The following is a 12,386-nucleotide window of genomic DNA, read 5'->3' on the forward strand; positions in this document are numbered from 1 at the left end:
CGGGGTAATTAAGGTACAAGCATTGCTTGACTGTCTCTCCGAGCCCCCGCAGACGCAAACGGTGTTCGAGAGACGCCCCTGCAAAGACGCGGTCTCCCAGTCTGGAAGGAAGACAGCAGAGACGCAGCGGACAGGACAGGCCGCCCAGCTACAGCTCGGAGCTAACCCTTTTGTTCACAGAACGAACGCACCGTCTGATCGTGAGAAGCTGAGGAGATTAGCGGGAAGCTAACCCTTTGTTCACTGTGGATACCTTCTTCAAACTTCATCGACCCTTGGACAACATTTCCTCACCATGGTCAGAGGTTAGGTTTGGGCAGATTAACAGTTAGGATTAAATAATCTGAACGTTTTCATTTATGAAGTTTAGTTTTGTTTTTGTGAAACTCGGCTATTTTAGTGCTAGCAGGCGATCTGCAGCACACGTGCCCGGTTTGTGTTCTTTGTATGTTTTTTTAAAGTTAAGACAAACTTTATTTAAAGGGTGATTTTTAAACAGAACAGTGCTCATAACGCGCCGTCCGTGCTTATGCATTTTAACCCTTATATTAATTGAGGTATTTTAAAGGTATGTGTTTGTTTCTGGTGCTAATCTATCCGCTTCTTTGTTAGCTCAACTGCTAACCGGTAGAGAACATGTGCTACTAAAGAGTATTTAACAGAAAGGTTGTTGGTTTTCAAGCTAGTGAGTAAGAGTCCCTGAACATCATTTACTAGATGTGATAACTAAGTAAACGCCATTAAGCCCATTTCTCCAGAAATATTTGGCTCGTTTCCAAAATGTCCCCTTAATTATATTTATTTAAATATTATTTGAATAAATGAAGGCAGCTAATTAGACACCGTTGAGAATTAGTCATCCAGAAGGTTGGTTTTATTCAGCAGATTATTCTTCAAAATATTATTTCATTGAAATAATATTTGATCTGATCTTGTATTGTGAATGGTTGTCTAAATGTTGCTGATTATTTCCTAAGTTGGTTCCCAGACTAATTTAACTTCACTTCCAGATTCTTCAAGATAATCCTTGGTTCTCAAACATAACTATTGAATGGTAATGCTGCATCACTCTTTTGGTCATAATTTCTAATCATCTTTAATCAACTTGTTTATATTGTACATAGTCCATTAGTCTTCGTTATTCTTTAATTCTGCTTGGTAGTTTAGTTAGATTGTTTTAGCATAGTAAAGATTTTGTTGATTGAAATATGTTTGACTTTAAGTTGACTTATTTTTGTTAATAAATTATTGTATTTAAGAAATTGTGTTAATTAATTCCATCTATGTGCAGAGTTTATGCTGTTCAATAATGTCAGAGCTCGTCTCACACCTTTCTATTTTGTCCTAAAACCATCGCCTTACTGGGCTGATATTCACAAGACAATCCTTAACAGACCGAAATATTATTTGATAAAATATTCATATTAAATATTAAATAATATTCTCAGATTCATAATCACAACAACCTGCACCTTGCATTCAGTCTCCTCGTTTCACCTGGTTCTTGCTCCATACATACACATCTGTTCTGTTCATTCCTCACAGAAACTTTATGGATTAATTCACTCTGTTGTTGTTTCGACTTGTGTCAAGTTTATGCCAAGCCTGTCTTGCCTGCCTGTCCATGTCTGTTTTTGCCACCAACTGCCGAAGTAAGTTTCATTTATTAAACCATTTCACTTACCATCATGCTGCCTGCTCGTCTGCATTCCGGGGTCCTCTGTTACACAAAGGGTGGACTGTGTTTTTACATACAAGATAAAAGGTTCTAATAGTAAATAAAGCAATCATTTACAAAAATTATAAAAACTACATTTAATTTCTTACCTTCTGTTTAACTTGTGAGAACTTAGTGTGTGTGTCCAAGTTTAACCAAACAAGTTAAAGCTAAATAGACACTTTAATTATGTTTCAATTTAGGCTTGTGTGAAACTATGAAATCATTTATTTATCACCTAAAGCAGTCAGCTATTTCTCAGTTAATAAGCACCACGGAAATGAAGCAGTAAATTAAATCACAGAGTGCTCAATCTGCAGTGGATCTTTAACTTCAGAGTAAAACCTTATTTTCTGTGATTACCTGTAATCATCCCAATCATTGTTCTGTACACTCACAGCAGCCCTCTCTGCTCGTTACTCAGGAGTCATTACTCTTAATTAGAGCTCTTTCGGTGATTCATATTTTACAGGCTAAGCTGCGCTGCTGGAGGCATCCAATCAATCTTCCCTGAGCTCCTCTCAGCCAATCACAACAGCCGGTCCAGGTGGTGGATCCTAGGAGGTCAGGTGGCCTGCGGGCTTTGATTCAGGACCGGCTCTTTCTCCTGCTGCTCTCCTTCCTCCACCGAGGCCTGAAGCTGACCTGGGAGCAGTGTCTCCTCCAGCCTGACCTGCTCTTCCAGTCTATAAACGCAGTTTAGAGCTGAAAACCCATCATCAACCCATCACAGGTGACATGAGCCACGCCCACTGGCTCTGTTGTCACAGCAACAAATCGTCAGGATGCTTCAGTTGTCAGCTTGTTGACAGGGTTGATTTTTTTTTTTTTTGAGTAAATTGGACCAGGATCAGTTTATGGCATTCAGGATGAGCCATCGCATTTTGTATTAATATGATATTTATTCTGCCGTGCAGCTCAGGAGGGAGGAACATTAACCCATCCATCATGTCTGCACTCATAAACGGCTGTTAGTGAGGTGCAGCACTAAATAAATATAGGTTGATAATCAGCAGTCATGAATCACTGACTTTTATAGATGTTCTCTTGCTTTTTTTACAATGTTTCATGCAGACCGAGCTGCACGCTACTTTCTGTCTTGCATGGTTGAGCTGTCCACACCCTTAAAATGACACGTAAGAGACATTAGATACTCCACTGCAAATTTGAAGGATTACATTTCCAATTGTTTCCTTTCTCAGACACTTTTTATTTCCAGGTTTGAGGAAGATTTTTAGGTTAGCGCAAGCATAATGTGGATCCTGTGTGTGCTTGTCTCAGTTAATCCCCGATCACATTATCAAACCTGTTACATAAACAACTGGATTCAACTGACAGGAATGACACATTTTCATCAGTGATTACATGTTTTCAACCAATTTACTTTTAATTATGCTTTGAATGTTGTTTAATCAACTTTAGTTTTAGTGTACAGCCTACAGATCTACAGGTGGGACTTTTTTCATTAAATTCAGCGGCTATCTCTTCTCATACAGTCTTGAAGTTCTTAAGTTGCAATTTTTCAGTAAAAGTCATTAAATCCACACCATGCACTGCACAGACTTCATTAGCTGTTTTACTATTACGTTTGGAACGAAATACCGTGCATTAAAAAGCGTTCATATCACTTGAACTTTTCCACAGCACATCACAAATTTTATTGTGTTTTATTTACATATTTTGTGACAGACCAACAGTAACACATAATAGTGAGCTGGAAGAAAAGGGATTTCTTTTTGTGCCTATCTCTTACACTTAAATGTCTCAGGTCATTAAGCAAATTTTATTATCAGACAAAGTTAATGCAAATTACAGTTTTTAAATTATGTTTTTATTTATTTTAAGAAGGCAAACCAAACTAACCTAGTCCAATGTGAAAGTATAATTTCTCCCTAAAGCTAACATGCTCAATATTTTGAGAACTGGGAACTGAATAATGCAGTCCTTTAGGTGTGGAACAACACTAAGTTTGGGTTGAACTGAAAGATTTACACTTTATGCTTAATGGGCAAACTTTGAAAATTTCACAAAGAAAGAGTTGCAGTATTTCCACTCAAGGTACGCGCTCAGTGTCTGCTGAGTATCTGCGTGTCCGCAGGCAGAAGAGACACATTTAGGTTTTAGCGGGTAATGCTTTTTAGGTGGTAATTTAGGTCCATGTGTCTGCTCTCATTTCAGACTTGACTATGGAACTTCAGCTTCTCTTTATATGTGAACATATTAACTGAAGGCTCACAAATATCACGTTAGGCTTTCTGGTTGTTTTGCTGCTCAGTTTCTTTTGATGTTTTTTATGAACAGGAGATGAAGCAAAGATACCCAGTGAAGATACAGCGTTAAACTCCTCTCTACAACTTTAAATATTCATTCCTCCATAGAGGAAGAAATATCAAGTAACTAAACGAACAACAGACATGTGTTTATTTACATTATTGAAGATTCTGTCAGCTTGTGTCCTTAAACAGCAAGATTGCATTGAAGAGGAACATTGTGCTTAACTCACTTATGACTGAAATTATACATAGAGTACTTGAATTTATTTTTATTTTAAAGTGGGTTTGTAACTGCAATAACAGCTTTAAGGGAGAGAAAAAAACTGCCAGTAAAAATTGGGGTTATAAAAGACCAAAGTTACAATTGTAGTAAAATGGAGAGCCTTTCTGTAAAAAATGTGTTTCTGTTGATGAAACAATTATCATATGTGAATGATGAATAAAACAGTTAAAACCCATTGAACTTTGAAGTAGATCTGCAGCTGTAAATATTCCAAAACAGGGTTCTGCAAATAAAATAGAAAATACAGAAAAAATACTCCTATTTCATCTGCAGCAATTTATTTTATGTATCTGTTACATCAGATCCTAAATCACAATTTTTTTGAGAAGCAACGCAAGCAAACTATGTTTAAAACCATATGGATGTCTATACCAAAGATAATAGTCTTTGACAAAACTGACTGCTTCATGTTTTAAACTGTTTCAAAAGAATTGATGTAAAAAGCTTTAAGACTTAATTTTCTACCCTGGCAATGAATCTTTGTTTCTAAAACTGCTTAGTGGATCAAAAACTGCTGGTTCTATACATCTTTCTGAAGCCTGATGTCCCGTGTTTGGTGTCTTTATATGAAACGTTCCCAGTATTTGTTCAGGTGAGTGAACCAAGTTGCTAACACAGACATGTACTCTGATGCTAAACTGTTTCTAAAAGGGAAAGGATTTCTAGCCGCAGCTTTTTTAGCAGCAGAGTGACCCGCTCTGATATTAATCGCTTCAATTTGTTGTAATTAGACTGATTTGGTTGAAGACGGGGATTTGATAACTAGCAGCTGAGTTAATTTGTTTGGATAAATACTTAACACGAGCGAGCTGCTGAGCCCCTCTGATCCAGCACACACTGAGATGATTGATGGTAATTGCAGCTCTCAGCTGATTGGAGGTTGACAAGCACAACAAGTGTGTTGCAAACTTCAGTGAACAACACAGCAAAAGGTTAAACTGTGAAAAAAAACTCAACAGGATAAAATCACATGGAGATTGCTTTTCTTACAGATCGTTTTCAAGTTTCTGAATGGTTTCTTACTAATGTTTGGAAAAATTAGGAAAGTTGAACTTTTAAAAACATAATAAATTCACTATTTAGGGCAAAAGTAAAAATAATTTGCCCACTTTGTTGACAGTTTTTTCATGACATTATAAGCATCTTAAGGTTTGATATCCATTATCAGATTCTTTTTTTTTCCTGTATTTAATTAGGTGTATTTTCACAAGAGCATTTCTATTACAAATCCCTGTGAAACTGTTAAATCTTTACCTGTTTCACTTAGAGGTGTTAACAGGATCTCCACAGCACCTTGCAAAGGTCTTTATGCCTTGACCTTTTTCACATTTTTCAATATTTCAGCTGCAAACTTCGATGTGTTTTAATGGGATTTTATGTGATGAAACAATCAAAATTGCACGTAATTTTAAATTAAAAATAAAATAATACATAGATTTTGTTTGTAAACAGAAAGCCTGGTGTGCATTTGTAGCAAGCCTCCTTTGCTTAGATACCTCTAAAAAAACCAGTGCAGCCTATTACTTTTAAAAGTCACCTAATGAATAAATACCGTAAATTCCGGACTACAGAGCGCACCTGATTAAAAGCCGCATGCTCTAATTTTAGATAGAAAACCAATTTTGTACTTGTACAGGCCACACCGGATGTTAAGCCGCTGGTGTCCCACGTTGTAATATGATTTACACAAAGATATGACACGTGAGGCATTTTTTACTTTTAACTTAATCCGTATGGTAATATAAATGCTTTTTTTTTCGAACAGTGGCTGTAACACGGCAACCTTTAAATATACCTACGTTATCAGTAACACACAAATTTCGTTGCTAATGCTTTTTTACTGAACAGCGCATGAACAACATTCCAATATCTCCTAACTGATATACACTGCAGCCTACGAGGTAAAAAGTCATTGATCGCCTTCTTCATCTTCTTCCTGCACACTGAAACCATCAAAGTCCTCTTCTTCAGGGTCCGAATTGAACAGCCTCAGAATCTCGTCACTCACTTCAGCCTCTTCGTTGTCGCTCTCACTTGAGCGCATCCGGTCCCCTTAATCACGCAGCAGTCCAACTTTTCGAAGCCCTTTGGTGATTTTCCGTGTTGGTCAGGGTGAATATAAATGTCTGATTCACAATACCGGTAATTGAATTGTTAAAGTGCTCTTGATTTATCACAAAAGATCATTGGACCTCTTTGAACTACTCATCAATTTGATTGGTCTACTGTTACCGGGCCAAATGTTTTTGGCGGCATGAAAAAAAAAAAACATGCATTAGCCGCACCGTTGTATAGGCCGCAGTGTTCAAAGTGTGTGAAAAAAGTGGCGGCTTATAACCCGGAATTTACGATAGTTAGCTTGTGTGTGCTTTTCCCTCGGTATGAATAAAGTTGGGACAAACCTCACTGTTCTCCCTGGTCAGACAATTCAATATGGCAATATGGCGCATTTCAGTAAAATAACAGTTTTACATGATGAGTGTTACAAAGAGTTTTACATGATGAAAACATAAAAACAGAAAAGACAGGAAAAAATACATTGCAGTGGCATAACAAAGGAAATTAAAGAAAAGATGGACTAAATACCGAAACTAATGATGTTTTAGTTAATAGTTTAAATAGAACAGTCGAAGGCAACTCTAAACAAATAAACCTTGATTTAAAAGAGCACAGGATTTCAACATTTTTGAAAATTTCTGTGAGTTTGTTCCAGATTAGTGGAGCATAAGAACTGAATGCTACCATGTTGGATTCTGATTCTGGGGATGCAGAGCAGGCTTAAACCAAAAGACTTGGGTGGTCTGGAAGGCTGACACAACAGGAATATGTCTTTATTGTATCTTGGTGCAAAGCAATTCAGTGATGTATAAACCATAAATCACTAAATCAGTAAACTATCTATTCTCTGAGACACAGGGAGCCAGTGTAAGGACTTTAGTACTGGGGTGATGTGCACTACTTTCTTAGTTTTGGGGCGAACGCGGGCAGCAGCGTTCTGGATCAGCTGCAGCTTCCTGATTAATTTTTATGCAGACCTGTGAAGACACCATCGCAGTATTCAATTCAACTAAAGATAAACACATTGATGAGTTTTTCAAGATCCTGCTGGGACATTAGTCCTTTAATCCTGGAAATGTCCTTCAGGTGATTAAGGCCCAATTTAGTAATTATCTTTATGTGCCTCCAAAGGTTCAGTTCTGAGTCCATCACTACACCCAGATTTTGTGCCTGATCAGCAGTTTCTGGCTGTAAAAATGACATTTTTGAATGAAAATGAATTTAGGAGATGACAGGATAAGCATCAATGGGTTGCACGCTATAGTTATTTATTTATTTATTGTGTCATTATTGTGATCTCTAAAAATGCATAAATGTTTGTCACACACTCATTGCCCCACCCCTTACCCCAATATATTTTTGATGAGCCCAAGAAAATCTGTAGCCCCATTTGGCCACTGCTTTAAGAACTCTCTGTAAAGTTGTGGTTAGATTAAAAATAATATGCCAAGCTTTGAACATCTCATAGAACACTGTTCAATCCATCATCCAAAAATGGGAGGAGTACAGCACAACAACAAGCCTACCAAAACATGGCCATCCACCTGAAATGTCAGGTCAGGCAAGTTGGCTACGCATGGTTACTCTGGAGGAGCAGCAGAGAACTATGGCTCAGTTGTGGCTCAGGTGGCTAAGGTGGTAGGGGTTTGTGCTGTAACTGGTTAGAAGACGGTTAGTTTACAAACCCCAGAGCTGTTTCACCATCCAATCGATTTCTGTTTGCAACTACTTACTTTAGTCCAGTTTAATCAAACTGGCAAAAGAAAGTTTATTCAAATCCGACCGTGGGAGTTGAATGTTCACTGTTCACTTTTGGGAGAGGCTTGCCCATTGATTATCCTGCACCACTGACATGGGTAGGACACTCATGTAGATGCAGGGTGAGAAAGCCATTGTGTTATGTATAACGTGCTCCTCTCTATCAGTTACTGCACAACGCCAGAGCCAGTATACTGGTGTGGATGCTTGTGGAGAAAAACAAACTTTTACTGATGCAGACGGAAAAAATACTGGTGGCATGACAGGCTTTTAAAATAAAACAAATTTAATGCAAAGACAGAGCATTATATAATAAAGAAGGGTCTGTGGAATGCCTTTTTTCTTTTTACTAAAGCGTATTAACTCTGATATCCACATGGTTAGCCCACTGCTACGTAGCCCAGCCACAACAGAAACTTTGCACAAAAAGCAACTCAAAAAGAGTACTAAAATGCACAAAACAAGCTGCAAACATAAGCAAACAAAGTGCTGTCTTAAAACAAAATACAGTTCTTTTCAACTGCGGGATGAATTTTCTGGGAAGATTAGCATCTGTCCTAAATGTTTTTAAGTTACTAATAATTATTCTCAGCACAGAATGATAGATCTAAAACAGTTTAATGGATGGCTGCAGATGCTTCTCTGAGATAATTGCTGATCTCTTTCCATATTGTCTTTGTACTAACAATGTTTATTTAAATTTAAAACTCTGAATGCTAAATCCTGCAGGGGCTAAAAAGTATGCTCTAAGTCAGCTGAATTTTGGCATAGGAGTACTTGGAAACATGAAATTAAAAGGATGATCATTAACTTTTTTCTTTTAAATCGGAGCCCCACTTTAAGTTCCAAAATACATAACTAAACCATTAGTGACATCTGTCTGGCCGAACCTTTACAAGCCTTTCCAGATGCACACACAAAAAACTGTGAACAAAGCCGACCTTGTTAGTCTACATGCTGTGTCGTCTGTTGGACTAAATTAAGTGATCGTTTCAGATCTGAGAGGCTCATCTGGCCTCTCGATGTTTATTCCCTTTCTTCATGATGCCTTCGCTAAACCTCGGAGGAGGAAGGCAGAAATTTTCTCTTTTGATTTTATGAGGAGCTACTGATGCACTATCATTAATTAGTATAATGATTCCGCTAGAAGATCGAACGTTTTTATGACATTTTGTATTTTGTTTAAAAATCATCCGTATCCAAACAACAAAGTCTCAGTACCAAAGACGGACTAAATAGGCTACCACCGCAAGGATGGCTGTGTCACCTCCTGGATCCGTCCGGCGGGCGGAGGTTTGCTGAGGCCGACAGAGGCCGCAGGCCGCCGGCTGCAGGTGGAGCGGGACACCAGGCCGTGAAGCGCTGCAGCTGCCGCTGATCAGCTGCGTCCTGCGGGGGAAATAAACAGCCGCTGCTTCCTCTAACGGTTATTAGCTCCGTTTGACTTCCACACATGGAGTAAAACATTATTCATGTCGCTTAAGAAAACATTTCTTTGTTTACCATTGTTGGTTTGTTGACACCCAAAGCCTCCTTTGTCAATGTTGGAGATACAAATATTAGCCTAACATACAGACTTTTTCTTAAATTTTAATTAGAATAATAATTTTATTCAAATTTTAAAGTTTATATTAATATGAACTATTATTTCGGAATTGCGGTGTTAGAAACGTTCATTTATCTGCCTAAAAGAGCTAAACTGTGATATAATAGCTGAATTAGTTAGTTTAAAATCGATCGCAAAAGGGTTATAAAAAAGAATATCAAAATTCAAAATAGTTGATTGTTATAAATTAAAATAAAATTGCATAAGAATTACATATTGGTTAAAATATAAATAATGAGTACAACATTTTAAAGAGAAAACATGTTTTTATTTATTTTTTAATTGAAAACGATGGTGTTGTTGAGTTGTTTTTATATTAAACATTGTGAATCACTCCATTCATCAATAAATAAAGCACAGGAAATTAACCCCAAGAAAAACAAGTTGAAAACTTTTTAAAATGAATTAAATCCCAAGTTCATAAACAAACCAAAAAAAAAAAAAACTACTTTTAATTGCATTTCTTTTATTTCTTTTTTTTCTCCAAACTGAGCACAGGGAGTACAACGCTCCTTTTCTCACCTCAGAGGAGACGGGTTGTACAGTTAGTGCACTTGGTCCTAAAACAATGAAAAAATAGATCTGACTAAGTAGTAGTAGAAGAAGAAGTGCTACATGAGGAGAGGATGAGGTAAATCTGTCCAGAGGGAAGAAACAAACCGATGAACTGATGCAGAGAGATCAAACAGACACAAATCGTCATCGTTAATAATATTATCATCATTATATACACACATTAGATGCATAGAATACTTTTTCATCCAGTTTTTACATAAATACCAACATTCTTTCCAATAAAAACTAACTGATCTAGGATCCTGCTGGTTTCTGTACGTGCTGCGGCTGTGTTAGAAATGAAAAGCTGTATTTTCCTGCATAACTTTCATAAATGTCAGATTTGCCCTCAAACAAAGATCGATATTTCAGATTTGTTTCTGTTGGTGTTCATGAGGAAAACAGAAGCTGCAGAAATAATTTTCAGTAAAGCAACGTGAAGAATCATGAGGATTACAAAACGGGACGTAACAGCAGGCCTGAGATATGACCTCAGCGCTGGTTTTGCTTTCAGACATTAACAGCTGAGTCAACACTGAGAAGAGATACCAGGTTCCTTCAGTTTAGGGTTTAGAGTGAATGTTACTGAAAAGTCATCTGTCAGCGATGCTCAATATATTCCATACAAGTTTGCGCAGATCCATTTTAGTTTCCATTTCACAAGAAATGAAGACCCGTTTATGCTTTTTACAGCTTTTAAGAAAGTGGTTGGATTGCAGTAAATTTGGAGAACCTCCTTCAGTGCAAGCAGAGGTTCTGTCTTACTAGGTACTAAGTAGTACATGAGACCCACTTCTGAGAGCTCACCATGCTGTATACATAAGCAGCACCCTCCTACAATGATCCTACTACCCCGGGCCAAGACCGGTCAGGGCACTATCGACAGTGCTTTTGGATCCCTTCTACCCAGAACCGCGGTGTGCTGTCCACACATTGATTGACCATTGCACCAAGGAGATTTTGTGCATCCTCAAAACCCTCAGGGAACTGTCATGCTCTATCATGTATATTAAGGGATCTCACTGCTTCTTAACATCTCTCCAAAGACCTGACCAAGACCCTGCAGAGACCATCCATCTTCTGACTGGCTTCTTATATCCTTGTAAGGTCTTTGTTCAGGAGTCCATACTTTTTCCATCAGCTTTAATTTAACTGCACACGGAAAAACAGGATAGGAAAGATTAAACGTACAAAACCTTTTAGCAGAATTTATTGTATATATGTTTGAGTAAAGCTCTAATCGGCAGTAGCTAATCATTCCTTATTGAAAGTTGAGAGCAGAACCATAGATTCATAATCTTTCTGCTTGTGGATTCTGGAAGCAGCATCGTCCCAGAGACCTTTAGTCTGGATTGTAAAGAATCTTACAGACAAATCTGAACAGACTCCAAGAAGGTTCCTTCCTCTCTGCTGATTGAACATCGTTTCTCTCAGAGTTCCTGTGAGACGGTTCAGAAACCTGCAGCCCAGCAGCTTCAAATGTCTTTATTTTTTGTTTAATTTTGTAGACACGGTCTTTGTTTGGCACTAGAACCAGAGTCAGGTTTTCAGTCTCTTCTGCCTCTTGGAAGCATCAAAACCCTGCCAGTCCAAATCTGACACAAAGTTTACTTTTAGTCCTATGAAAAACAACCTTCGGTTCTTCTTTTCCTTTTTCATTGTCCAGAACAGTAAAGTTCATTCTCCATCCATCAGTCCATAGAAATAAAAGCTTTCAGCTTCTATATAGATGTGAGTGTGTCCATGTGTGTGTTCAGTGTTACTCTGCAGTGTGTGTGTGTGTGTGTGTGACTGTGTGTGTAATGTTGCTGTGAAAAATTAGGTAAAACTTTGTTTTGGACTCATTTTTTTAGCGGCCACTGTGCCTGACAAAGCAGGGCTCAGTTACCTTTTTAAACATATTTACTTACTTTTTTTTTTCATTTGGACAAATGAAGTATAACAATCTAAAGATATCTTTTCAATTGACAGTCTTATGTTACTCTTCCAAGCAGAAGTAAAAAAAAAACAGACTTGTTCATCAGATTAGCAGTTTTGTAATCATCCTTAAAAGACTCTTGTGTTCGATGAGACTCAGAAAGCCTAAACATTACAGAGCAAAACAAGTGAGTAAATTTTGTTTAAAAAAAAACCAAG

The sequence above is a fragment of the Girardinichthys multiradiatus genome, chromosome 23 (assembly GCF_021462225.1).
Source record: "Girardinichthys multiradiatus isolate DD_20200921_A chromosome 23, DD_fGirMul_XY1, whole genome shotgun sequence".
Classification (NCBI taxonomy): Eukaryota; Metazoa; Chordata; class Actinopteri; order Cyprinodontiformes; family Goodeidae; genus Girardinichthys; species Girardinichthys multiradiatus.